The sequence below is a fragment of the Conger conger genome, chromosome 2 (genome assembly GCF_963514075.1).
Source record: "Conger conger chromosome 2, fConCon1.1, whole genome shotgun sequence".
In the NCBI taxonomy this organism is placed as follows: domain Eukaryota; kingdom Metazoa; phylum Chordata; class Actinopteri; order Anguilliformes; family Congridae; genus Conger; species Conger conger.
The window spans coordinates 45,927,641-45,953,397 of NC_083761.1; the positions used below are offsets into that span (position 1 = coordinate 45,927,641).

Consider the following 25,757-nt stretch of genomic DNA (forward strand, 5'->3'; position numbering starts at 1 on the left):
GAACAGCCACCATGCAGTTTTTTTTGTTTCCTTCTTATGTGAAGAGATTCGTAGTGAGGTTTTGTCCTTATACAATGAGACTCCAACCCCTCTATCAACTGTTAAGTATTTCTGCACAAAAGCAAAGTCTTTAAATTGCATCGATTACCATTACTGCTTGTTCATTATTTCCCTGAACATTTATAGCACCATTGTACTCCAAATGCATTGCACAGCCTTGTGTTTAGTTAGTAGGTTTGTTGCTAGCTGGAAAAATACAAGGCATATGTGATCTCAGCATTCATAAGCTTGGCAGGTGCCCTCATTGCCAAAGGGAGTGTATTAATTATGGTTAAACGACTTGATTCTTGGTTCATATTTTCTTAATGTAATAAAAAGTATATTTGTCCTTTCTTAATAGCCAATGAATTTTAAGCTTTAGGGAAAATATACATGCTCTTTAGGTGTGACTGATTGACTTAAAAGGTGCAATCCTGGCCCACATTTTCAGCCCATTCCTATTCAACCCGGTTGGTCAACGCATCATGCCAGGCTGACGGAGAGGACAGTTTCTATTTGGGAAGATAATAGAAATTGAGCTGGAATTTCAGCTTAAGGAATTAAATCTTCCCCCCATGCTCTTTAAGTGCCGGGAAGATTAATGAGATCCATTTCGGATTCCTGCGAGAGCAAATCTGACGTCCCCAAAAGTCATTACTACTGACAAGCAGATTAGCACGGCGGTGCACAGGGGCTGAGAAGCATTGCGTCTCCTCTCTCTTCCCTACCATTGACATATCAGCCCTGCTTCACTCACAATCCCCCTTAAACCAACCCATCCAGCTGTGGGCCCTGAATTATTTAAGGACAAGAAGAGAGATGGGATCGCACTGAAGGAACGGTGGCAGCCCTCCCCACTTCATCCGGATCTCCAGACGTTGTGAATTAAACGAGTCCAATTGCACGAAGCGGTTTTAGAATATCCAGTCTGAATTATTAATCCAGTTGTTGCACGGGTGTTTGCAAATATGTTTTTTTTTATGTTATACGTGATGAATGTGGCGGCGGCACCCCGGGCCTAATTATTGCGAAGGGAGAAATTGATCACAGCGCTTTAGGATGCGACATCTGCTCCGATGCGGCGGGGAAACGCCGCGTGCCGGCGAGCCTCTTTGATCAGCGGCATCGCCCCACCGCTGCCACGCTCTCTGAAAAAAGAGTCCTGCCTCCTGCTGTCCTCGTCTCGCCTGCTCCGCTTCTTCCATGAGAAACGGCTGCTCGTGGACCGCCGTGGTTTTGCTGGAGCATGCGTCGTATTGGTAGAGAGAGAGAGAGGGAGAGAGGGGGGAGAGAGAGAGAGACAGACAGAGAGAGAGAGTGAGACAGAGAGAGAGACAGAGAGAGAGAAAGTGAGAGAGAGAGAGAATAACTTCTGAGATGGAAACAAACGTATCCTGAGGCTATAGTTCGTCAAGCATGGAAAGGCGAAATGACAGGACTAAAATCCTTGGTTTTAATGTTTCCATCCAGTAGTCTTAGAAGGCGTCAAAGGCATACTATGCAGGATTTATACCTTGGAAATGTTATGAAATGACCACGCGAAGGCATGTCTGTGATGCACTAGCAATCTCTGTCATTGAACCCCTACGCTACATTTGTGCTGCTTTACCTGTATTTGTTATCCGGGGTGTGGCTCTCTTTTCTGTGTGAGGAGGGGTGGAAAACAAAATGTTCTCCCAATGTTTCTGCCATGTAGTGGCAAAGTTATAACATTGGCAAAATGCCTCCAATCATGTCTTGATACGGATTTGAAATGTAATAGTTAATAGATTTGTAAGGCTTGTGTTTCTTCAGTGTTTATTGACCAGAGTATTAATAGTATCTCATTTGTATATATTTAAGAAACAGTCTGTGAAATATTTTTGGTCCTGTAACTTGCTGCATGAATCTTCTTGAAATTTCACAAATTTCACGAGATTGGCAGTGCTTCAAGTAAGTCATTTAATCTTCCCTGTATATTCATCTTTATAATACTGACATAGCCCAGGATGAACCTGGGAGCATCTGCCATATTTTTATATCTGACTTTATCTTGTCTGCAGTTGGGGAGTAGTTTTTTATATCACAACTGCAAAACAACTTGTGGGAATGGGCCCATTTTTACTTACAAGGCTTTCTTGTGACTCAAAATGAGAAAGAGGCATAATTTAAGTTTTTCCTCAATTAACTATGAAATGTGAAACAGAATCAGACTCCTCTTGTAATTTCAGTACAGACCATGTAGTGCGCTCTAGATTGGAAAGGGACAAGAATGTATCACCTGCATACAAATATACATGTAATTCCCAGCCTGTGTTTCTTTGAGTAATATTATGTAGCCCTCAAGGCATTGCTAAAGGCTCTACTCAGAGAACAAACTGGTGGTGATAAAAACCATTCAAATTGGGGAATTTGGATACCTGGGTTAAGAAAGATATTCCAAAAGAGGCCTTACTGTGATATTGTAAGTTGATATGGATAATGTTGTCAGCTAAATGTAGAAATCCAAGCTGTGATTGAAAACCCCTCTTTCTATACACCAGTTCTCCAGCTTTAGTCTCTGTCCTCCCTGTAGTGGAAGTGGCCTTCGTTCTGCTCATCCAGTCTCATTAGAATGCCTTTGTGCAGGACAGTGGTGACATTAAACAAAGGCGCGATTAACAAATGAAATCATTTTGTTAGCTGTAGCACAGTTGATTAAACTGCCATCCCAGGGGAAGGGGGAATCAATTCTGCACAAATAAACTGAGCGTGCTGTCACATAAGCCGTAAACCTACAAACAGTGCCTGCGTCGCAAATGCTCAGAAACTGAAAGCAGGGCAGAGAGTCGGGCGGCCAGCAACACAATGACCGTTTTGTGCAGGTCGTTCTCTTACGCCGGGCTCACACTACACGATTCTAAGCCCGATTTAGCCCTCGGTGATGAATTTTTACAATCCGGCAGAAAATCGCTCGTTGGAAGCTTGACCGGGTCGTTTGGTCGGCACGGATAATCTTGTAGTGGACGCCCCGATTATTTCAAACATGTTTGATTTTATCTGAAAAACAATGCCTGGAATCCTGTGATCCCCCAAATCGTTAAATGTGTGCAACATTATGACGGAATGACAAGAAAATCGGGACAGACGGTTGCTAAATGTGAGCTGCTCACCGTTTTTAAAAGTCATGTAGTGTGAGCCTGGCTTTACCTCTCCCAGTGTGAGCTGAGACAGAGGGCAGGCTGTATTGTCTCAGCTGTACAACAATCGTCTTGTAATTTCTTGTGGAATTTCATGATGTGTCAGTGGTACAACTGTACGAGAGTCATGACCTTTCCCATAACCATGGTGGTTTCTGTTGTTTCTGTTGTTCCAACCGTGGTTTCTGTTGTTTTTCTTAATGCTAATTATTCCTTTTGGATTCATGGCCTTTATTTGAGAATGGTACTCTAAATCCTTTACCTTGCCTTAACTAGGCTCCCTTCCCCCTTTGGTACAGTGGCAAGAAACAGAATGTGAACCCTTTGGAATTTCCTGGTTTTTGGCATTAATTGGTCATAAATGTCATATGATCTTCATGATGTCACAAGTATAGACAAACACAATGTACTGAAGCTAGTAACACACAAACAATTATAATCTGTCATGCCTTTATTGAACACACATTCCATTACACATTCACAGTGCTGGTGGAAAACGTAAGCGAACCCTTGGATTTAACTGATTGAACCTCCTTTGGCAGCAATAACCTCAAACAAGTGCTTCCGGTTGCTGCGGATCAGACCAGCACAACATTCAGGGGGAATTTAGAACCATTCTTCCTTACAGAATTACTTTGGCTCAGCCATATGCCTGGTGTGAGCAGCTCTGGAGGTCATACTACAGCATCTCTTTTCGGTTAAGGTCTGGGCTCTGACTGAGCTATTCCAATTTCTTTCTTTTTTTTAACCCATTCTGTGGTATATTTACTTCAATGTTTAGGGTCATTGTCCTGCTGCATCACCAAACTTCTACTGAGTTTCAGCTGGAGGACAGCAAAGCAACCACAAAGCATGATGCTCCCTCCACCGTACTTCACTGCTGGGGTGATGTTTCATTTTGGTATGTTGTGCTCTATGTATGTACGACATAGTGCTGCATATTCTTCCCGAACAATTCAAACGTAGTTTTATCAGTCCACAAAACATTTTCTTCAGTACCGTTGTGTCAAGGTGCAGTCTTTGACAAACTTATGCATTTGGAGAGCAGCAGCTTCCTCTGTGGCGTCCTGCCATGAACATCGTGCCTGTTCAATATTTTGTTATTCTAGGGTTATTTTTTACCGCATTGAGCATTCTGCGTTGTGCCCTTGGAGTCATCTTGGCTGGGTGCCCACTTCTAGGGAGAGTACTTGCCAGAGTACTAAATCGTCTCCATTTATGGACAATTTGTCTAATTGTGGACTGATGAATATCAAAACTCGCGATTACTTTGTGACCCTTTCCAGCTGTATGTAAATCAGTTTGGAAGGCAAGGTTCAGCCGATGCTTCTTGTGAATAGCAAACTAAAAATGATTGATGAGTGATTTTATGAGTGAAAGTACCTCTAGGACACACCTCCAAGCTTGTTTCATTGATTGGACTCCAGGTTTGCTAACTCCTAACTCCAATGACCTTTTGTTGAAGTCATTAGTCTAGGGGTTCACGTAATTTTCCAACCTATACTGTGAGTGTTTGAATTATTGTATTCAATAAGGAAAAGAACGATACAATAATTCTGTGTTATAAGTTCAAACCGATTGGGTTTGTTCATCATTGTAACTTAGATCAGACCATATTTTAGGACAAGTTCAGACATAAATGTCGGTAATTCTAAAGGGTTCACTTACTTTTTCGTGCCACTGTATATACTTTATGTCTGTTGTATCCTTGACCTTGAATTGTTTTTCATTCCTTCAAAATGTATGCGAGCTGTACATCTGAATTCAGGGCTCTTTCTGATGGTAATGTACTCCTTAGTCCAAAGCATTGCTCTTACAGCCTCTCAGCTCTATAATGCAGTGTGCTTTGCAGGATCGAACCAAAAAAGCACATTGTCATTAATTTATAAATGTATAATTTAATTTATAAATTCAGTATGTGAAACTGTGCATGACCTTTTCCATAACATACTCTCAGAAGTGTTAATGTTAGTGGCACTCTGGAATTCTTGCTGCAGATAGTAAAATTAGTTTATGACAACTCTTCAGAATATGAAGGTCTTTTGAAGGTAATGGAGAGTTGAAGAGATCCTGACTAATGCGAAGACACTTGTCATGATCAGTCCTACCCAGTTAGAAACACTCAAACTAATGTACTGTAAATGTGAATTCTTTTAATTTAATCCTTTAAAAGATGTAATGAAACCACATTTTTGTGGAATTTTTGGAATGTTAAACATCATCTAATCGTTTGCCATTTCATAATCTTTTGTTATTTTTGTTTACATTGTTGAACGGAAGCGAGACTTGCACTCTTTTTAATTAAACCTGATTGTCAGTAATGCGCTCTCTCCGTGAGGTAATCACTCCCTTGGTAGTCTTCACCTTAGTCAGGATCAAGAGGAATTTAATTGGCTGTTTAACGCCAGATCCCAGTGCCCTTTTTCCCCCCGCAAATTTGAATGATGCCTGGGGGCAATTTGCTGACAGGAATCTGCCCGTTTTGCAAAGACAACAGTGAGAGATCACAGTTAGGGGTTCGTTTAGGGGTGGGTACTCGCAGGCAGATTCTTAATCACGTAGAAATAAATGTAATCGGAAAATTCTTTTTTAATGTCCCATTAAACCTGTAGCTAAACAGTCTAATGCTACAACTAAGAAATAATGACAACAGTTTCTTAAAATTTTATTAAACAAAACCAGGGAAGATCATACAATGCATACAATGCCAGTGATCCCATTCACAGTAGTAAAATGACTCTGAAGAATTATGGAGTAGAGTGCCAAATCAAGAAAAAAATATTTCTTTGTCTCAAACATTATGGAGCTTACTGTATATTTTCCTATTCATAGCATATATGGTCTATTCAAATTTACCTTCCTGTCTATTTAAACAATATTGTCTATTTCTATTATGTCTCTCTGCCTTGTAATTAAGGCATCCACGTGATATGGGGTTTGCACAATGTAAAGCTCAGGAGTTTGAGCTGGAATTTTTAGTTGGTAGTTGGAAGCAGCAACAAAGTCACTGATATGCCAGCCAGGCTTACCAGTTTTAATCTTTTTATTATTTTCAGGTGAGAAATGATATGCAAGCACTCAAACATTTCAGTGTTATCTCAATAACCTAGCTAAAACGTAGAAATGTCTTAAATGTTTTCAAGTTTAATTAACTACCATTTTAAGGGTAGCCTAAGGCATTGGCATGTTCACTAGCAGATTAATCCTTTTACCGTTGTAAGCTTTTGTTTCTTAAATTGTAATTAAAGAGTTGAGTCAAAAGAAAAAATAGTTGTTCTTCTCTGTTACTTGGGCATGTATTCAGTGCAGACTGTATGTATTTGGACAGTAGTACAAGTTCTGCTCTTCAGGCTCTGTACTCCAGCACTTTGGATTTGAAATGAAACCAGGAATATGAGATTAAAGTGCAGACTGTCAGCTTTAATTTGATGGTATCCACATCCATAGTGGGTGATCTCTGTCAAAATTGCATCCCTTTTTATACATAGTCCCCCCCATTTTAGGGGCCGAAAAATAATTGGACAGTTGGCTTCTCAGCTGTTTCTGATTCAATTGCTTCCTTAGTGCAGGTATAAGAAAGCTTTCTGTATTTGTTCTTGATTCTCGGCTTTTGATTGCCATTGTTATTGGCTTGACATTGGCCCACATGAGGACCAGCGTTGTGCCAGTGAAAGTACAGGAAGCCATTATGAGGCTGAGACATAAGAAAAAACAGTCAGAGACAAAGGCCAAACAATACGCTTACAGAAAAATAAAAGTTTTTTTTAACTTTCAGGTCTCTTTTAGTGCAAAGAAAAAAGGAGAAGTAGGTAATACCTATATGTTCCCAAAAATACCCACTCACTTGCCCATACACACATGCACACAAAAAGAGAAAAAGAAGATAAACTGAAAAGAAATAACACAGAAAAAGCCATTACATGAGCGAGAGAGAGATTTGACTTTGACAGTAAAATCAAAGGACAAATGGAAATACTGGACATGGGCATTGAGCCAGAGGTCAACAGTACAGCGGCCACCATCCACAATCTCCACAGTGAGGCTAAACCCAGAATAAACAGCCACACTCCATGTCTGTGATATTCCAGTGACAGTTGACAGTTTGCCTGATATTGGACCTTCACTCTCCCTTTTCTAATGTTGGTTATGTATATGTTGAATTTACATTGTTAGATAAAATCTTAAAATGTTCAGCATGCTATTTGTCCATTCTGTAGATATCCGTCCTTGGCCGCGACCATTTACTGTAATAATCTGAGTTTTCTGGAAAAATGAAGGACAAATAAAAATCTGAGCAAAATTCTTAATTACGTGTAGCATTGTGAGGGTATCGCATCTTGAGGATTTATTCTTCTTTGATATTGCCGACTCCATTTTTGAACTGACTACTGCGGAGGCAGATACCATCCATACCACGTTTTACAGCAAACAGCTGAACCACTTTCCCAACCGGATTCAGTGACAGGGCTTAAATTACGGCTAGGGACTTATCCGGTGCTGTCACAATCGGTCCTGGTCATTCCCTCGACTGAGAGGGAGCTCTGTTGAAAGCAGGACGGTGATGTGTGACAGTGCACATGCATGAGCCTCGCACGTGTGCACGCACACTTCTACATCTGAAGAGGAGAATCTGATGTAAATGTACAAAAAGACAGGGGAGTGTTTTCGCTTGAAAACACACATGGGATTTTACTTATACATGTCTGTTTCAAACAGAAATCCCTCTAGCTGTCTCTTTGGTGTAGTGCATTGCTGTTCAACAGAAATCTTCCCACCATAACCCTGGAGCAGGTTGAGACCCTGCTGAAAAAAACTGCTCAAGATTGAGACCAGCTCCCAGCTCGACATGGTTTAGCTGGTTGACCAGTTCAGACCAACTCCCAGCTTGACATGGTTTGGCCAGCTCAAGCTAGTATGTTTTGAAACTGCTGGTAGGCTACCAGCCCCGACAAGCTAATAGGACTAGCTGGTTGGCCAGCTCATGCCCAGCTAGATCAACTTATGACCGGATTGACCTGCACAATTTTCAAGCTGGTCAAGCTGGCGGCTGACTTTTTACAGCAGGAGATGTATGAAGGTTCTCAGCCTTCATACAGTTCCCCACACTGCCCACACTAATGCTATAGTGACGCGGAAACAGCTGTGTTGTTGTTTGCAGTGGACATTGGAGGACTCACTATTTAGAGCAGGGGCAGTAGGGTGTATCAGAGTACCCACAGAGGGTTGCGTTTCCAAGTTGCTGTTATGCCCTACTAATTACAGTGGCTACGAGACGTCACTCAGTGTCGTACCACTTATCGTGGCGGGGTTGTTCAGTTCGCACCCGCTCAAGACTGATATTCCAACGGGCCAAACCTATTTATTAGTCCCCTGGAGGCTCATTGTTCTAATTATAGGGGTTCTAAGATGACAGAATGGGCGAGGTTTTCATAGAAAGGTCTAATTCTCAGCTGACATTCAGGCGTGGGTGGTAGGTTTCATGCGCATCTATTAAAAACTGCAGTTAAATCGTTTCCCCCCCGTTCTGTGTAGGCCAAAGGGAGCGGGACCGCATAGTAATTGGCCTTGCTGTACACGGGGAGCACGAAGACGGCGGTTCTTTCGGTAACGCGCCCCAGTGTCAGAATCTGCACGCGTTCTCGGTCCTCCGTTCGAGCGGCTCCGCGGGTTGGCACTTGATATGTAAGATGTCTGATTAGAGGCAAAGCGACGAAGGGTGAAAATTGCTGCGCTGTGTTAATCCCCTTCACTTATTATCAAATCGGGGCTGCGCCAGGCGGAATGAGCGTGCGTTCGTGGCGGGCGGCCGCGTGCGCCGGAGGAGCCGCGGTAAGAAGCGTTAAAGGGGCATCGTCTCCAGTGACCGCAAACAGACCGCTCTCCCAGGCCGCGCTCCGCTCCGCTGGGCTCGGCACCGGGCCAGCTCCCACGCCGCTGTGTCGCACCACACGCAGCACGACCCCTCCAAACCGTGTGTCACAGGGTTTCAACCCCCGACTCAACTGTCGGCTGTTTGTTATATTTCCTGTAGGGTGGATTATCTGTGTCGTCGAATGACACTTTTTGTACCAAGCGTTATGATTTTCACCTTAATTCTGCGAGCGAAAGATGGAAAGGTCTCGGTTTTATTATGTAAAGCTGTAGATGTCAAATGGAAGTACTCAAATGGAGGAGGACAGAGATATGTAATAAGCTGACTTATAAAGATGAAAGGAGGGCCCTGGGGTTGTCAAAACAAGACACAATTCTATGCATATAAATGACTTACAATTTGTATGGGTGATTTTAAACATTTAAACAATAATATTTTTTAAAAGTATGACCATTTATTGTAAACTACAAATGTACTAAGAAAAAAGTACAAAGAATGTAACGTTGCATTTCCATGATGGAAATGTAGGGCTTGAATTCACATTAAATCAAATACACATTCAATTAAATGAAGCACTCTAACTTCAGCCATATACTGATATTTAAAGCAGAAATTAAGGTGTGAAGAGGGTTGAGGAGGATTTACAAGTGTGTTTAATTTCAAGGTCAAATGTGGTGAAAATAAATAAATAAATAAATGAAATAAAGAAATAAATGAACACTCAAATGTATTTCAGCAAAAAGATGTAAAAATTCATGCCATTTGACAATTTAAATGGGAAAGGATTAACAAAATCATAATTCCGTCAAATGATTCCAGGGATAGCTGTGATGAGAAACCCAGTAAACGTCCTTTTATATGCGGCTTAGTCGTATTCCCACAAGAGGAGTGAATCAGTCGCGGGTGAGAGATCTCAACTGCGGTTTTTACAGAAGTTTGTCTGAGTTAATGGAAAGTTCATGCAAAGTAAAGCTTTTTAGTAGTCCATTTGTAAGCGAAATGACTATCATTCTGCCCGGGTAAGAAAACACTGAGTATCAAGCCACCTGTAATTTTCTTAACCATGCTGTGCAGAAAATACTCTGGCTTTGAAGTCCTGCTTTGTTCTCTAACACATGGAAGGCTGTGTTGTTTTCCCAATGGTTTCCAGCAGTAACAAATAACAATAATAATAATAATAATTTTTAAATGTCCGTACTCTACAAAAATAGTATCACCTCTTGTGTAATGATATTCTTCACTTTCCTATCTAGTGACTGTCTTCACATATATGGTGAGACACTTGCAGTGTATTCTCATTTACATGTTTAACTTCCTGTAGTGGTTCCGTTCCCATTAAAAGCTGTTAGAAAATCCCAGCAAAGGTTGATGCATTCAGTATGCGGGGAGGTAAATTTCATCCTGAAGTGACCAAACGTATTTCAACACAATTCAGTGACGTGCTGCTGAAACGCTTTCTTTCTCATACCTAATGCACGATGTGACAGTGAAACATTTTTTTCTGCTCGTGTCTAATTCACGGTGAAATTGAGTCCATATTAATATGTCCTCATCACACACGCTCTCATGATTTATAAATGAAGCTAATCGGAGACAAGTGAACCTAATTGCAGTGCAGCAGCCGGCACTTATTTTGAAAGTGTTGCGTAGATCACATATTTTAGCTGTGCCTCCCATTTGAATGCACATTTTTGCCCAGGTTCCTGCAGTCCTCTAAAAGCTTGCAAACAACACTGCTGTGTTACATTTCATACATATCCACGGTTGTGTTTAAAATTCACATCAATGCTGCTGAAAATTCCAGTTTAACCCCTTAAGTCTCACCAGCTCAGGGTCAGTGAGTGTTTTCTGCATTTATTCCTTTTTTCTGCCTGCAATTTTCTATCACTATGGAAACAGGATATACTGTTTGAAAGCGTTAAAACACACCGTAACATGCTATTGCTTTAGCGACAACAGTTCCTTGTTCTGAAACATGTGGGGGGTAAAACAAGTGTCGGGGGGTCCTTTTCACGGCAATGTACAGCGGACCAAATGCATAATAGTTTCTCACTCTAAAAATGTGCTAACTCACAGAAAGCGTCGATAGAATATCCATTGTTTACTTCAAATTTCTCTGGAAGAATGATCAGTTTAGGATTGTTTAAGAATAACGTTGCATTCGCTTAGCAGAATGAACACGTGCATAGTTACATGATTTGGACTTGCTATAGATAAACCTGTAATAGTACCTGCTAACAAATATACAAATATAAAGTAGTTCTGCGTTGGTCCTTGATTTTGAAATTTACATATTCAGTGCTAAACTACAAAAACATACATTTGTTCTGTCTCAAATTTCTGAATGGTACAAGCCTCTTCTTTAATTTAAGTATTCAACCATCTGTGCAGTAAATAGGTAGATCTTGAAATATAATGCTCACAATTTAGACAGATGTAGTCAAAATGAAGCTCTTATCTGAGCTGAACCCATATTGGGACACTAAGCTGGATTCACACGATTCATTTAGTTACACGGTTACACAGTTGTAATTGAGCTTATGTCTGCTCTAAGCCTCCTAGCAGAATTCCTATGGTGCAGTAGTGTCTATATTCCCTGCTAATGTCTGCATAACTCTACCTTGTGTGAACTGTACTACTGTACAAGCTTGAACCATATGGTTCACCTGATACAGCCCAGTAGCTTTTCCATCGCATTATCCACAACTAGTGCTTCAGCTTGTGACATTATTCTGAATCGCTAAGACAGCTTTGTCGGTTTTCAATTAAAACTACACTCCATATTACTCGTATTCATCTCTTTTTGTTTGCTGTGATCCATAACGTAATGTGTTCCTTTCACAACAAAAAAGGTTTTTAACCACCGAGACCCTGAACCAAGTGAGTTAACCCGGTTCAAGCAGCATGGTTCAATTGAAGGCTTGGTAGGGTCCTCATCAGGCGTTGTCGGGCACTGAGGTTTAGCATATTAAAAGGCATATACAAGGAGCTGAGGGACATAAGCACTGAGTCTCTGCAAATAAAATTAGGTTTTATGACTCTGTAAAGGCCAGGCAAGTTTTTTTTACCATCCTCAGCGAGCATCTCCTTTCACACAACACACACTTTACTGTCCTCTGTTACTCTTATCATCATAAGTAGGGCTGGTGCACAATTAAGAAAGGGTCGTTTCTGTATGTATGTGCAGTGGTGAACACTGTAGTGCAAGTTGTATGGGCGAGACTTGCAAGCCAGGTGGTGGCAGAAACGGACAACTGGAAGCAAACAGCTGAAGGCTGGCTTGCCCAGAGGCAAAGGGCACGTGCATGACAGAAATAGCAATGCAAAATAATAAACACCCTCTCCACTGCCACGGACTCCCCTCGCCCCCACAAGGCCACTGTTCATTACTTCAAATAACAGTCCAGGTCACCAATTCCCACAGGCAGTGGAATCTGCGCATAGCTAATCCTGTCACATTCGTTTCCTCGTACATACTGTAGGCACGGGAACACACCAGCAATGATAATAAGGAGAGGGCTTTTTGTCTCTTTTACTGCTCACTTCAAATCTTGCTGCTTGTTTCTCTCCCCCTCCTTTTACTGTCTGTTTTATTGTCCTCTCCTGAAGTCACAGAGCGCAGTGTTGGCAGTTATGGTGGCAATGGTGGTCACTGTTACGAATGCTCTGGAGTCTGATGGCCCACCCTCCCCCCAGATAGGGTAGCAGGATGAGCAGCCTGCCCGCTGATGCAGGCTCTAATAGGAGCTCACAGGCACGCATGTCCCAAGGACAGCCCCAATACGTGGAGAGAATCATGCAATGTGATGGAAGGAGGTTAGTCATGGCTGCCGGGCCGAGCGCCGCCTCCTGCTTCTCAGCCCTCGCAACAACCGCCGTCTTCATTCTCTTCTGCCCCCTGCTCGTGCTCGGCTGACTTATTCAAACAGACAGGTAGTGCTGGGTCTGGGGTGGGAATGCCTATGCTTAAGCAGGAAGGCCAGTGTTGGTCAAGGCCCACGTGTTTTTTGTGTTATTTTGGGGGGTGGTGGCCTTGGCCTTGGTTCTTTCTGTTATTTTCCCAAATAATAAAATTACCTTTTTTTGTGTGGCTTGTGCTGTTGTAGCGGAAGAGTCATATATAGCCAATATGATAGCTGGGGCACAGATAAGCCTGCCATCTGACAAAAGCTATTGTTTGCTATTAGCCATCTTTTGATAGTTTTGTGACGATGGCCTTGATGTCGAGAAGATTGAATAAACAGAGAAGCTCTTCCAGTCACTGAGTATGCTGGTAACAACCATTAGAATAACACCAACTGATTGGATACTTTCTGGCTAATCTGGTTGATCTCACAAGCATAGACAGAAAGTATCCTCCCAATAACATTGCTAGTGGTTACCAATGTACCCCATGGCTAGAGTTCCTCTCCTTTCTTGTGGACGATGTGGAAGGCTAGTCAAGGTTCAAATACAGTGTTGAAACATAACCTTTGACCCCAACATCAAAGCAAGCCCTTTAATATGGAGGGGACACTGCCAAGGGTGTCTTATTATCATTTCCTTGACAGGACTTTAATTACCAGTTATTTATATAATTTAGTAACTTCACATATTGTTATGATTACATATTTTTGTGACAGTCTTGGCTCTACGTAAGACACATTGCTGAGTGATAGCCAGGCTAAAATTAGCTTTCCTCCCTCCTCATAATTTCAAACCTTATTATGCTTACAAATGACTACGGACTCTCAGGCCATCCATATTGTTAAAAGAAGGAACTCATGCAATAATCAGCCAATCAGTCCCAAATACAGCAACAGTGCATGTGAGAAGGGAACGGCCTTGGTCACGTGGTTCTGCTGATGTCTCCATCCACATCAGGATTCCCATTGCCATTTAAGCCTCTCCTGTGAAACCCTGCCTTACCTGGCTGAGGGGGAGTAATAGCAGACTGTCAGAAGGTGGCGGGAGTCTAAACATCAGAGTCTAAACATCAGAGAGACGTGAAGCAGGTGTTATACTGCTCACTGGCTGTCTGCCTAGCTCCCCACCTTTATGTCTAATGGTGCATCTAAACCGCAGGGCTCCAACCCAGGTGGAAATGATCAGCTGGGCTTGGGGGACTGCATCTGGGCGAGAACCGAGCTAACTCAAAGCAGTAACCCCGCTTAAGTAGAAACAGGCAGCAGTGTTCTCTTTGGAGTTTCCCCGCTGTTTCCTGAGCTGCAGGCGAGGTGTGCGATCAAGTTGGATGACCCAGGGGTGATGGCGAACATTGATCCTGTGCTCAAATCAAAGTCTTCAACAGGCACTCCAGTAGTTAAACTCAGCCGAGTGAAAAATGACTAACTTCTACATCCCCAGGCCACTTCATGTGTCTACGCTCGTTATCGTAAGGTGCATGTCCTTGAAATGAGCCGGCAAGGTAGCACAGTTGCAGAGTTAATTGTTTCTGTGTAGTTGACACAAGGAAAGGTCATAAATGCTGATCAATCTTGGACCGTTTTGGTGGTGGGGGGTCTATTGGGGCGTAATGACAGAGAGTGGCAGGAGAGTGTACTGTTAGCAGAGAGCCACTGCTAGATAGATGAGAGGATGATATGAGTTTTGATCCACAAGGAGAGGGGTGTGTGCTTTACTGACCTCTAAGGTAATGCAAGGTCATTCTGGTATACAGTGGGCTTTACATGTGAGTGTAAATATCCTCACGTTGAAGCTGACAGTCAGCACTTTAACCTCATACTCATTGTTTGATTTCAAATCCAATGTGCTGCAGTACAGAGCCGAAAAGACAAAAATCGTTTCACTGTCCCAGTACCTTTGCATTTAACTGTATGGTGCTTTATCTGTACCTCCATATTATCTGAAATCTCTGGGTGTCAAATTATGAGTTCACATCAGTGAATTTATTTAAATGTCTTGACCGATAGCCCTGCAGGGACGGAGGCACACAATTGGCTTTGCGTTGCCCAAGGGGTATGTGGGAGGGAATTCAGTTGGCAGGGGTTGTTCATTGCTCGAGTGACCCCTCTAGGCTGCCTGGGTGCTCATGGCTTGCTCTTTGTGTGTGCATTTGATTGGTTCTCCTCCATCCCTGCTCTGCACAGCTTGTGGCTGCGGTATGAGAAAAAGCGGCAGGCAGGGACCGTGCCTTTCAGCGGAGAACTGCCAGTTCACTCCCGAGCTAGCAGCAACGGGCATATACGAGCATGCTTATCCATTCCAATTGTTTTAATTTTAAAAATCTCTGTTTCTCTGTTCTTTGACTGCCAATTAGTGACATTAGTTAAATATATGCTCACATTTTTCACCTGGTGTCTGTTTCAGGTTCCCCTGCCCAGAGCAGCCCCCTCCTGGCCTCCCTATCTGTTCCAGGACGTCCCCTACAGCCACAGCTGGACCTAAAGCACTTCTTGCCTTTCCGTCTCAATGGCTCCTCCCCGCTCAGCCTCTTCCCCAACTTCAACACGGTGAGTCCTACCCTGTCCTCACACTATGGCAGTCCCTCCCCACTCATGCACCATTTCCTGCCTGAACGCAACAACAATTTTGGAACTCAACTATTGGATCAGCAGGTCTTTACTGAGCATCACGCATATGCTCTGCGAGTAAAGCGTATTCTCACTGTTACAGTCTCTCATGTCACTCTTATAGTTTCCCCCACAATGTACCTTTTCCCTCACTACCAAACTTTTTAATAGATTTTTGCCAGGATGGTGATGAAAATGTTACATTCCAGTTTGGAATGTCCAATTAACTGTCTGTAGCCATGTTCATGCATTGACCAGGGGGCAGTCACTAATGAGCGATGAAATGTGACCCCTAACCATTGGAACCCTCCAGAACCCTGGGCTACACAATCACCAATTATGCATTGCCCTATTCAGTGGCGCCAGAACAGGGGGGTCCAGAGGGCCATCAGTCCCCCCACTTTTACCTTTTCTGCATTGCTGATTCCCCAAAGCTGCAATGCAAGCTTATAGAAAAATACTTGCATGCATTCCCATTCACTCCGACATTAGATCAAATAAAGCATGCATTAATAGATATTCAACTTTATATGCACATTACTGAAGTAAATTCATTAACTTTCGGAAAATAAATTGTGGTAACTGCATTCATGTACATCGTCAGCATCATTTTTGGTTGGGGGGCGGGGGGCACATCTAGGCAGAAAACAGATAGTGTTTTTGTTTAGTTTTTTGGTCTGTGGATGACGAAACATAGTCAGCCAATAATAATGATTTATTTCCCGACTCGATCACTAGACTAGGGGGCAGCCTGTATACAGGGACCAAGAAAGTTGGTGGTTCAAGCTCAGGTTCAGCCATGATAAGATAGCTAATTATTATTATTACTAGCAACTCTTGTGTGTACAGCCAAAAATTGAATAACTGGCTAAATTAATAATCATCTGACAATAAAATCCACCTGTTGCCTTGATTTTCACTGTTCCTAATTTCAAACATTCAAAAAAACTACAGCAATGCACAAACACATCCCCAAATCTAATGTAAGTGAATAACACATAAATCCCAAGATGTAACCATACAGCCCACTTCTTTTCTGTAGGAAGTAATTTTCCAAATCAAACTGATTTATAGCTACTGTAGGTTTTGGAGCTTAAAACTTATCTGGTGCTTTAACTTTTAGAAAGAGTGCATCAGGATTACTTTACATTATCCTGAATATATGTTTCTTGGTCAGAGCTTGCTGTTAGCATGTAAAACACAATTGTTCATACCCACAGCAGCAGATCCCCCAAAAAATCCCTCACTTGAACTTCATTGTCAATAACTTCAAATTCAGATCCACTTTTGTGTTTCATTGATATCTCACTCCTTTTGGCCTCTTTCTGGTTGGTTGCATTTATGGTCCTCTATAGTTAGGTAGTTATGGATCCCAACCATATAGACCACTCCTTTTGGCCTCTTTATGTCATGGTGGGAGGTTATTCCCGCTGTTGCCACGAGAGGGCCAAGGATCATTGGTTCCACCTGTTCCTTGTTAGCACCAGGGGAATTACCTTCCTGAGAGTATTTAAGACCAGTGGGTACTATCTTTCAGTGCTTTTGTGTTCAACCGTACGCCCTTGACACAAAGCCGGTAAAAGCACCTGGTAGACTCTGCACTAATACTAGTCAGGTTCGGTGCTGGTGGTTTATTCGCTAAAAAGAATTTATGAGAAAAGGTAAGGAAGGCGTTCAGCTGAGTGTGTATGTGCTGTCGCCTTCCTCAAGGGTTTTGTTTTTCTTTGGACTCGTGTGAGTCGACGGTAGAGGGACGGTGTCCCCGGTACATGTATTTTGGTTTGCATTTTGTCCCGAGCTGCGTCTCGAGGTTTTTATTTTCGTGCCTGGTCTTTTTCTCGCCAGGTTGTATTTTATTTTTGTTTCTCGGCCTGTGACCATTTGTGCCCAGCTATTGGCACATTCCCTGAGCTATTGGTTCGCCCTGTTTGTTAAGGGTTGTTTTCTGTTTCCCATAACCGTTTTTGGGCTATTTCTGTTTCCCCTTTATAAGATTTGTGTTGTTAATTTCTTTTCCGGGAGAAGTCTTCCCGTGGCTGTGTACCCCTATCTCTGTCTACTAGTCTAGAAGGGTTCTAGCATTGGTCGCCCCTGGCTCTCCGCCACGCTCGCCACCTTACACTTTATGGTTGGGTTTATGGTCCTCAATAGTTAGGTAGTTATGGATCCCAACCATATAGACTGGAGAAATCCCAACTAGCAGACGTTCACATTTCACCTCCAAAACCAGCTAAGTTAGCGACAGCATTCTGAATCATCATATTATAACAAAAAAAACTGGACATTGGACAACCAAAGACAGAAGTTTCCCAGCAGTCTGTGTATCAAAAAAATTAGAAAATTGGCTACTGCTTTCAAAGAAAGCATCACAGATAATTTCATTAATAGTGTTTGGAATACATTCTCTGCACTATTTGTCATGTTCGGAGGCTGCTATGTTTTTTTTCTGTGAGTAAATATGAAGCTGATATTTTTGTTGAATTGGTAGTATATAATTGACTGTAATCTTCTTGTTGGTAATGGCTTTGATGCTGGAGTCATAATATTCTTGTGCCGTGTTCATACTTAGCTGTTGAAAATAGTTTGCCTTTTTAACCTCTGTAGCCTAGTTTTGGGGAGAAAGGAAAAGGGTTTGACTGAGTTTGAATATGGGCAGAACATTCTGGGGGGCAGATAAGGATATTGGGGGGGATATTGTCCCCCGTGTAAATGACGCCTATGCTCAGATACCTATATCCCACTCAGTTGAAAATATTTTACCTCCAATAGTTTCTGGAATATTATACCATTGATGTGTGTAATTTCTTCTGAGTAGACTTCCATGTGCCTTTTGTCTCTTATAGGGAAGAGTCTCAAATTCTGCTTCCCTAAATGAACTCCATCATTCAATTTGTAAAATAACCTTCAAGTTCCAGCTTGAACAGCCTCCAGCAGGGACCTCACACAGTTTTAAAAGGGATGGAAAAAGATGAGAGGAAGTGGGTCATGAAGTTGATTCACGTTACTGAACCGTTTAGCTGGGATTTTCAGGGGTTCTGCAAGAGGACATTCATCTAGTTTTATTTAAGCCCCTTTGAAAGCTGAAAACTGTGTGTACTTAGCCAATCAAATAATGTCCTTAGGAACCCTCAACAGTACCTTTTGGAAACCTATATCCTGAAATAGCAAGAGAATGAATCTAGAAGTGTGGAGTCCTGTATCTTCTGTGACTGTGAAACAGCAAATGTGTGTGAGCCTTCTGTGCAGTGGTCATCTGAATGACTAATTCCCATTATTGACCCTATATATGTGTGCATTCAAGTGTGCATCCAATTGTTTTTCTATTAGTGCTGTTAGACTGCCGTATGTTTATCTGGATATGGTTAATTTAGAATTATCTTTCCTTTCTCAGTTTGTGAACCTCTAATTTTCAAGAATAGCATGAGGTCATACAGTACAGGAGGCTGGAAAATGTGGGGACTTTGGAAAATGTCTCAGCCTCCCCTTTCTGTCTGGTTATGTCAGACCATGTTGTAGTCAGACCCACTCTTTGACAGACAAAGGTGCAGGGAGAGACTGCAGGGAACCCTCTAAGTGATTTACTCACATTAATTGTGGCCCAGAAGTACGGCGGTAGGGTCAAGGCGCAACAAGCCCGGTAAATGAACTGTGCCTGTAATTAAAAACCTGGCCCCCGCTTCTTCCCTGCCGTTTTCCACCACCACAGGAGAGCCTGCTCTCCAGCCCCCCATCCCTGCACATCCCTCTCTGTCTCCCCTGGCTGCTGGTGACCAGCGCGGGGCCTGGGTGAGTCCCGCGTGGCGAGCGGAGAGTGGACCAGGGGACACACGGCCGCGGCATTAATCATCCCGCTCCCCACCCCCACCCTCCCCAAGCTCTGGTTGCACAGGTCTGATAATGGTCGCCTTGTTCCCGGCGTGTGCGGGGAAGATGAATGCACCTGTCTCTGTAACTAAATAGCTTCCACCGTGTCCAAACCCCCCCCCCCCCCCACCTCCACCACCACCATCTCCTTCTCTCTCCTCCCCACTCCTGCACCCACCACCTCCCCTTGAAACTCTATCATCACCCTACACCGCACCGATGGAGCGGCCCACCACCAGATAACTCCTCCGTGTGGGACAATGGGCACATTTATACTGCCGGTTTAGGATGGCTGCGGCCCAACAAAGGCTGCATTCTTTGAACTAAAACAAACAATTGTGTGCAGTCTCTCCCCTATACCCACCCCTCCCAAAAAAAAGAAAAGCAGCCAGAGGGTATTATTGAAAGATTTGGTTGTCATGGCCAAGCCTCAGAGATGAAGGTGGGTCCCCGTCCTCCCCTGGGCTTTGTTGTGGTGCAATTCCCTTTTGTCCTGCTGCCCAAAACAAACAGGGGCAGTGTTACACCCCAAAGGAATGGTAGCGGTGGCGGTAGGGGCTTGGGATAAGTTAAAGAGCATGGCGATGAAAGGGACCATCGGAAGAGCTGATCCCATCAAGGTTTTTCCCCCGTATCATCCAGGGAAGGAGCCTGACTGACATGAAAGAGTTCAGGAACCAAATTCGACTTGAGGAAATCACCAGAGTTGGGGACACCTGCAGTCTTCATTGCTACATTAGAGCTTGGGCCTGCCACTGTGAAATATGAGAAGAAGGGCGCTTTGGCTTCTGGGGAGTTGATTAACCACACATTGGAGGTTGTGTCTGGATTTTCTGTCACCCGTGAGAGGAATGAGGCACTGAGCGTTGGTCTCCATGAGACGGAACGAAACACATGTGCTGGGGCAAATGGCCAGTGGATTTTTACGACTGCTTCTCCACATTGTTTCCTGGTCCCCGGGTCCCACTGCAGAAAAAAGGAAAGTAGATCCAGTTACTCGGGGACATGAGCCTTGCTGGAATGCCAAGATTCAAAGAAGTCCACCCTCCCGCCCCCCTACTCCCCATGGTCGGCGCTATCAGAGCAGAAATAATGAATAGGTACTGGAGGTTTGCCAGGCTGCCGATGACCACATAAATGAGATCAACTGTCATGATGTTGTTTAATGATCCTTATCATCCCCAGTCACAGTAAACTTATACAGTGGACTCCAGAATTATCTGCACCCTTGTTAATCCTCACAAAAAGTGCTGTATAATAATACAGCTATTGACATAAGCTTTATTTTTCAACATGTGTAAAGTATCAATTTTTTTAATAAAAAAACTTTTCCCCAAAAAACAGGTTCCACATTTATTAGTACCCCTGGTTTCATACCTGCAGACACCCCTAAAAGATGACAGCCACTAGAGGCAATAATTTGTGATGAGGTTAGAGAACACATTTGGAGGGATATTTGAACATTCCTCCATGTATAACTTTTCAGAATCATTGATATCCTTCGGATGCCCCCCTCCTCCCTTCAGACCACATGTTTTTCTTGGTTCTGGAGACTGAGATGGCCATTGCAGAACATGATTATTGTTTTTTCTTTACCATTTCTGCGTTGATGTTGATGTATACCTTACTACAACAAAGAATCAGCTTCCTAACGGGTGGATTTCCTGGTCCTTTTCTGAATTTATTGTGCCATTGATCTTAAATAGTGTCCTTGGACCAGTGGCAACAAAACATCAATGACCCGGCACCATATTTGACAGTACGTACGAGGTGCTTCTACTTGCATGCATTCTAGCATGTCGATGGTATGTATGGCCAAAATGTTCAGATGTTGGTCTCATCTGATCATAGCACACTCTTTCAGTCATAATTTCAATGAGGCTTGGTAAACTCAAGATGCTTGTTTTTGTTTATTGTGCTCGGTAAGGGCTGTATTCGTGCCACCCTTCCAAAGAGTTTGCTGGTATGGAGGTGCCATTTTATGTACCCCACCAGTCAATCACAATCAAACCCAAACTTCAAGCCTTCGATTACTTATGGCCTCCCTCACAATCTTCCTTACCGTCGGTGGGGATAATGCAGTTGCATCCTCTTTCTGGCAAGTTGGGAACCATTCCGTATGTGTTGCCAATTTTTATTATTGTCCTTACAGTGCAAAGTGGTATGTTTAACCGTTTATGTATTTTTATGTACCTTCATTACCCAACTTGTGATGGTCAATTACCATCTATGTTTTCTGAATTGACAGTTCTTTGGCTTTTCCCATGCTGATGATTTTGCATGCTTCTCACCTCATTTTTATACTCTAATGAAACAGGAAGTGATGGAATGACACAATATACTTCCTTTAGACCAAGATTAACTAAATTAAAGTAAAATTGTATTGCCAATTTCACTTTGTTTGATTTTATTTCAAAATAATTGTTAGCGGTGCAAATAATTTCGGCACCTGTGCTTTCAGGAAAAAATGAGATTGCTCAATGAAAAACATTGAAACATGAGAGTAAATGTATTGAGATAAAAGTGTTTAGTTTCCCTGTATGTTTAAACATAAAATATAGTTCATTATCCATGTTGTTTATTATATCCAGGCTTTTTTTTTTTATTTAGGGTGCCAATAATTCTGGAGCCCACTGTATGGCAACATGTGGCATATAATGCTTCATAGTGTGTCAAAGAAAGCTATTTGACATTTGAAACATTTGTTTCTGCATGTATTATTGAATTGCTTGTTTTTATTGTGTATGTTACAGGTATGTTTATGTACTATACTGTATGTAGATAATTGTATATCTGAAGGCCACCGTATGCACCACGACATGACAATTATTTATCCAAAAAATCCAGTATCACCATTTTTCTCACTGTCTGCTCCCCGCTTTTTATTTTTATTTTTTATATATACATTTTGGCTTCACCATGTAGAAATTACAGCAATTTTTATAGAGAGTCCCCCCCATTTCGGGGCACCATAATGGCAAATAGCTTCATGGGTGTTTCTGATTAGGTGGGTTTTAGTTGCTTCCCTAGTGTGGGTATACAATAGTTTTTATGATCTATTCTTGATTTTAGGCTTCTGAGTAATTTTGCAGTCTTTTATTGTTGTTTTTCAACATGAGGACCAGAGTTATGCAAATGAAAGTCAAGGAAGCCATTATGAGGCTGAGAAATAAGAAAAAAAAAGGCCAAACATTAGGCCCACCAAAATCAACTGTTTGGAACATCATTAAAAAGAAAGAGAGCACTGTTCAGCTCAGTAATTGCAAAGGGCCTGGCAGGCTACTGAAGGCTTCTACAGTTGATGACAGAAGAATTCTCACCATAATGAAGAAAACCCCAAAATACCTGTCTGACAATTCAGAAACAGTATTCAGGAGCCAGGCGTGGATGTGCCAGTGAGTCATATTTGCAGAAAACTTCACAAATAGAACTACAGAGCCTACACTGAAAAATAGTTAGTGTAGTGTAGTTAGATATAAAAACAGAATAGCCAGGTTACAGTTTACTAAGAGCCTGCAGAGTTCTGGACAGATGTCACATTGGATTCAACAAACGCTTCTAAATTCTGAAAACTGTCCTAAATGAAGATGTTTTCTGAAATTAGAAGCAACATGGTATACTCATACGAGCCCTTTATGCTAAGTAATTTAACCAAAATCCAGGTTCCATAACATTGGCACCCCTGTGTAATGGTATAATGGATTCCACCAAGTATCCTACAAATTTGGCTGACAATCTAGTTGCCTCTACCATAAGGTGGAGATGTGGCTGTAGGTGCACTTTCCAGGAAGACAATGACCCAAAGGATACTTCAAAATCCACACAGAAATGGTTCTGTGACAACAAAATATATGTTCTGCTGTGGCCATCTCAGGCACCGGACCTATATCCAATGGAAAACCTGTGGGCTGAACATGAACCGAGAATGTGAAGGATCTTACAAGGATCTGCACCGAGGAATGGTCCAAAATACCTTCAAATGTGTCCCTTAACCTTGTCAAGCATTATGGGAAAAGACTGAATACTGTTTTCCTTGATAGAGGTGGATGCACCAAGTAATAAACTGGGGGTGCCAATGATTATGGAGCATTTTTGTTAAATCTATTTTTTATTCAATTTATTTGAAAGTGAGTTTGATTTTGGTTGGTTCTGTTGAAACAGTAATAAAGTACAGTATTTTTTATTATTATTATTTTTTAGCTTATCTCAGTAATCATATTGTTCATATCATATCACATTGCACCCCCAAGTTATGTGTCTCCATGGCCCCAGTGCTGTTCTCTCAGTCACCCGATAGTGACAAATCGTTCTTCATTGCAGGTGAAGGCAGGGGGGCGTGATCTGAAATCTTTAAAACTGTGTGAAGTGAGAGGTCTGCTCTTATTAAAGGCTTTCTTGTGTGGTGGTTTAATGAGGAATGGCAGGGCCTGATGATCCTGCAATCTGAAGCAGGAGGGCAGCTGTGTGTGCGTCAGGCTACCTCACGCTACATGGCTCATAGCGGGTCAGATTCCTTCTGCGTATCTCTTCTATGAATTCACCATGTCACTGCCCTGCTGTTAAATTGAGCTATGCCAACTTGACCAGCTTGAATATTGCTGGGTATGAGTTACCAGCTGTTTCGAAACATAGCTTTAGCTGGTCAAACCATGTCAAGTTGGGAGCTTGTCTGAATGAACTGGTCAACCAGGGAAACCATGTAGTGCTGGTAGCTGGTCTGAACTAGTCAACCAGGTACTAGCTGTTTCAAAACCTAGCTTTAGCCATTTTCTTTCAGCAGGCTGTAGCATACTTTGGACTGTTCAGGGACTTGATATTTGGTTTCTGCTTTCCCTTTCCACAATTTTGTCTCACCATCAACCACTGTTTTTGTCGTGTTCAAAGTATATTTCAAAGGTGAGCACAGTGGTACTGTAAGCAGGTGTGTCGAATTTTGTTCCCCCACTGAATCATGTTCCTCCCTAATGACCCATGCACTGATATCAGGAAATAGGGGGCATGTGTTTTTACTCTGAATTTCACATTAAGACCTAATTACAGACTATGAAAGCCAGGACATTTCTCCAGGAATAGCAGATGGAACTCAATAGTCTGCAGCCACGGAAGCAGCTTCTGAGTTCTGCTTTTAGGACAGTCTGTCCTAGTGGTTTAAATATGTTTAATCTCACTTGAGAACCAAAACAACTGCTTAAATAAATTGTGGAATAAACAAGAACCTTAGCTTGTTAACCAACAACAGCATTTTATTATAACTAGACATTTGTTTTTTCTTTAAATTAAGAAATCCTCACCAATATATTTTGTTCTTCATCCTCCTATCTTGTTGACGCAGTCAGCATTGCCTCCCGATCAGACATCAATCCTGTCTTTTCAGACCTGGCAGTTCCAGAGCCAGCAGTATATTGGGTCCTGCTTTCTGCTTGGATGGCAAGAGTCTCTGAACCAGCCACCTGGTCCAGTGATATTTGGTAGCTCTTTTTTAATTCGTAGCCTTATAATCAGACCAGCTTCTGTGGTGTTAGCTTGCTTTATTTAAATACATTTACTTCTCATGTTTTTTCTGAAACCCACATGTGTCAAAATTATTGCCACCCCTAACAATAATTGTACAAAAATTGAAAGTGAAATTGGCAATACAGTTTTACTTGAATTTAGTTAATCAGTCTAAATTAACTATATTGTGTGATTCCATCACTTCCTGTTTCACAAGAGTATAGAAATGAGGCATGCAAAATCCCTTTGTCACCCATCAGCATAGGAAAAGCCAAAGAACTGTCAATTCAGAATACGCAGATGGTAATTGACCATCACAAGTCAGTTAATGGGTACAAACAAGTACATAAATAGTTAAACATACCACTTAGCACTGCAAGGGCAATAATAAAAGGGTTTACAACATATGGAATGGTTACAAACTTGCCAGAAAGAGGATGCAAGTGCATATTATCCCCACAGACGATAAGGATGATGGTGAGGGAGGCCATTAGTAAGCCAAGGATCACAGAGAAACGGTTGTGTCTTGGGGTCACCAAGTCGCAAAAAAAACCCAACATAAAATGGCACCTCTGTACAAACAAACTCTTTGGAAGGGTGGCATGAAGACAGCCCTTACTGAGCACAATAATGACTGAAAAATAGTGCTTTGGTCAGATGAGACCAAAATGGAAACTTTTGGCCATACACATCGACATATTTGGCGGCAAAATGGAATGCCATACAAGGAGAAGCACCTCATTCCGTCAGTGAAATATGGTGGTGGGTCATTGTTTTGGAGATGTTATTCTGCCAGTGGTCCAGGGGCAGTATTTAAGA

General features: G+C 42.3%; 1 protein-coding gene across 2 annotated transcripts in view; it reads left to right on the plus strand.

The window, feature by feature from the left end:
• znf385c (zinc finger protein 385C) overlaps positions 1-25,757 on the plus strand; it is a 129,066-nt gene that overhangs the window by 71,449 nt on the left and 31,860 nt on the right. Inside the window, exons 1-2 of one of the 2 annotated variants that reach the window (XM_061231325.1) lie at positions 10,783-10,902; positions 15,379-15,521. The gene's annotated coding sequence lies outside the window, so the exon portion shown is untranslated. Of the gene's footprint in view, positions 1-10,782; positions 10,903-15,378; positions 15,522-25,757 lie in introns of those variants that run through there. The other variant, XM_061231326.1, reaches the window with a different exon arrangement.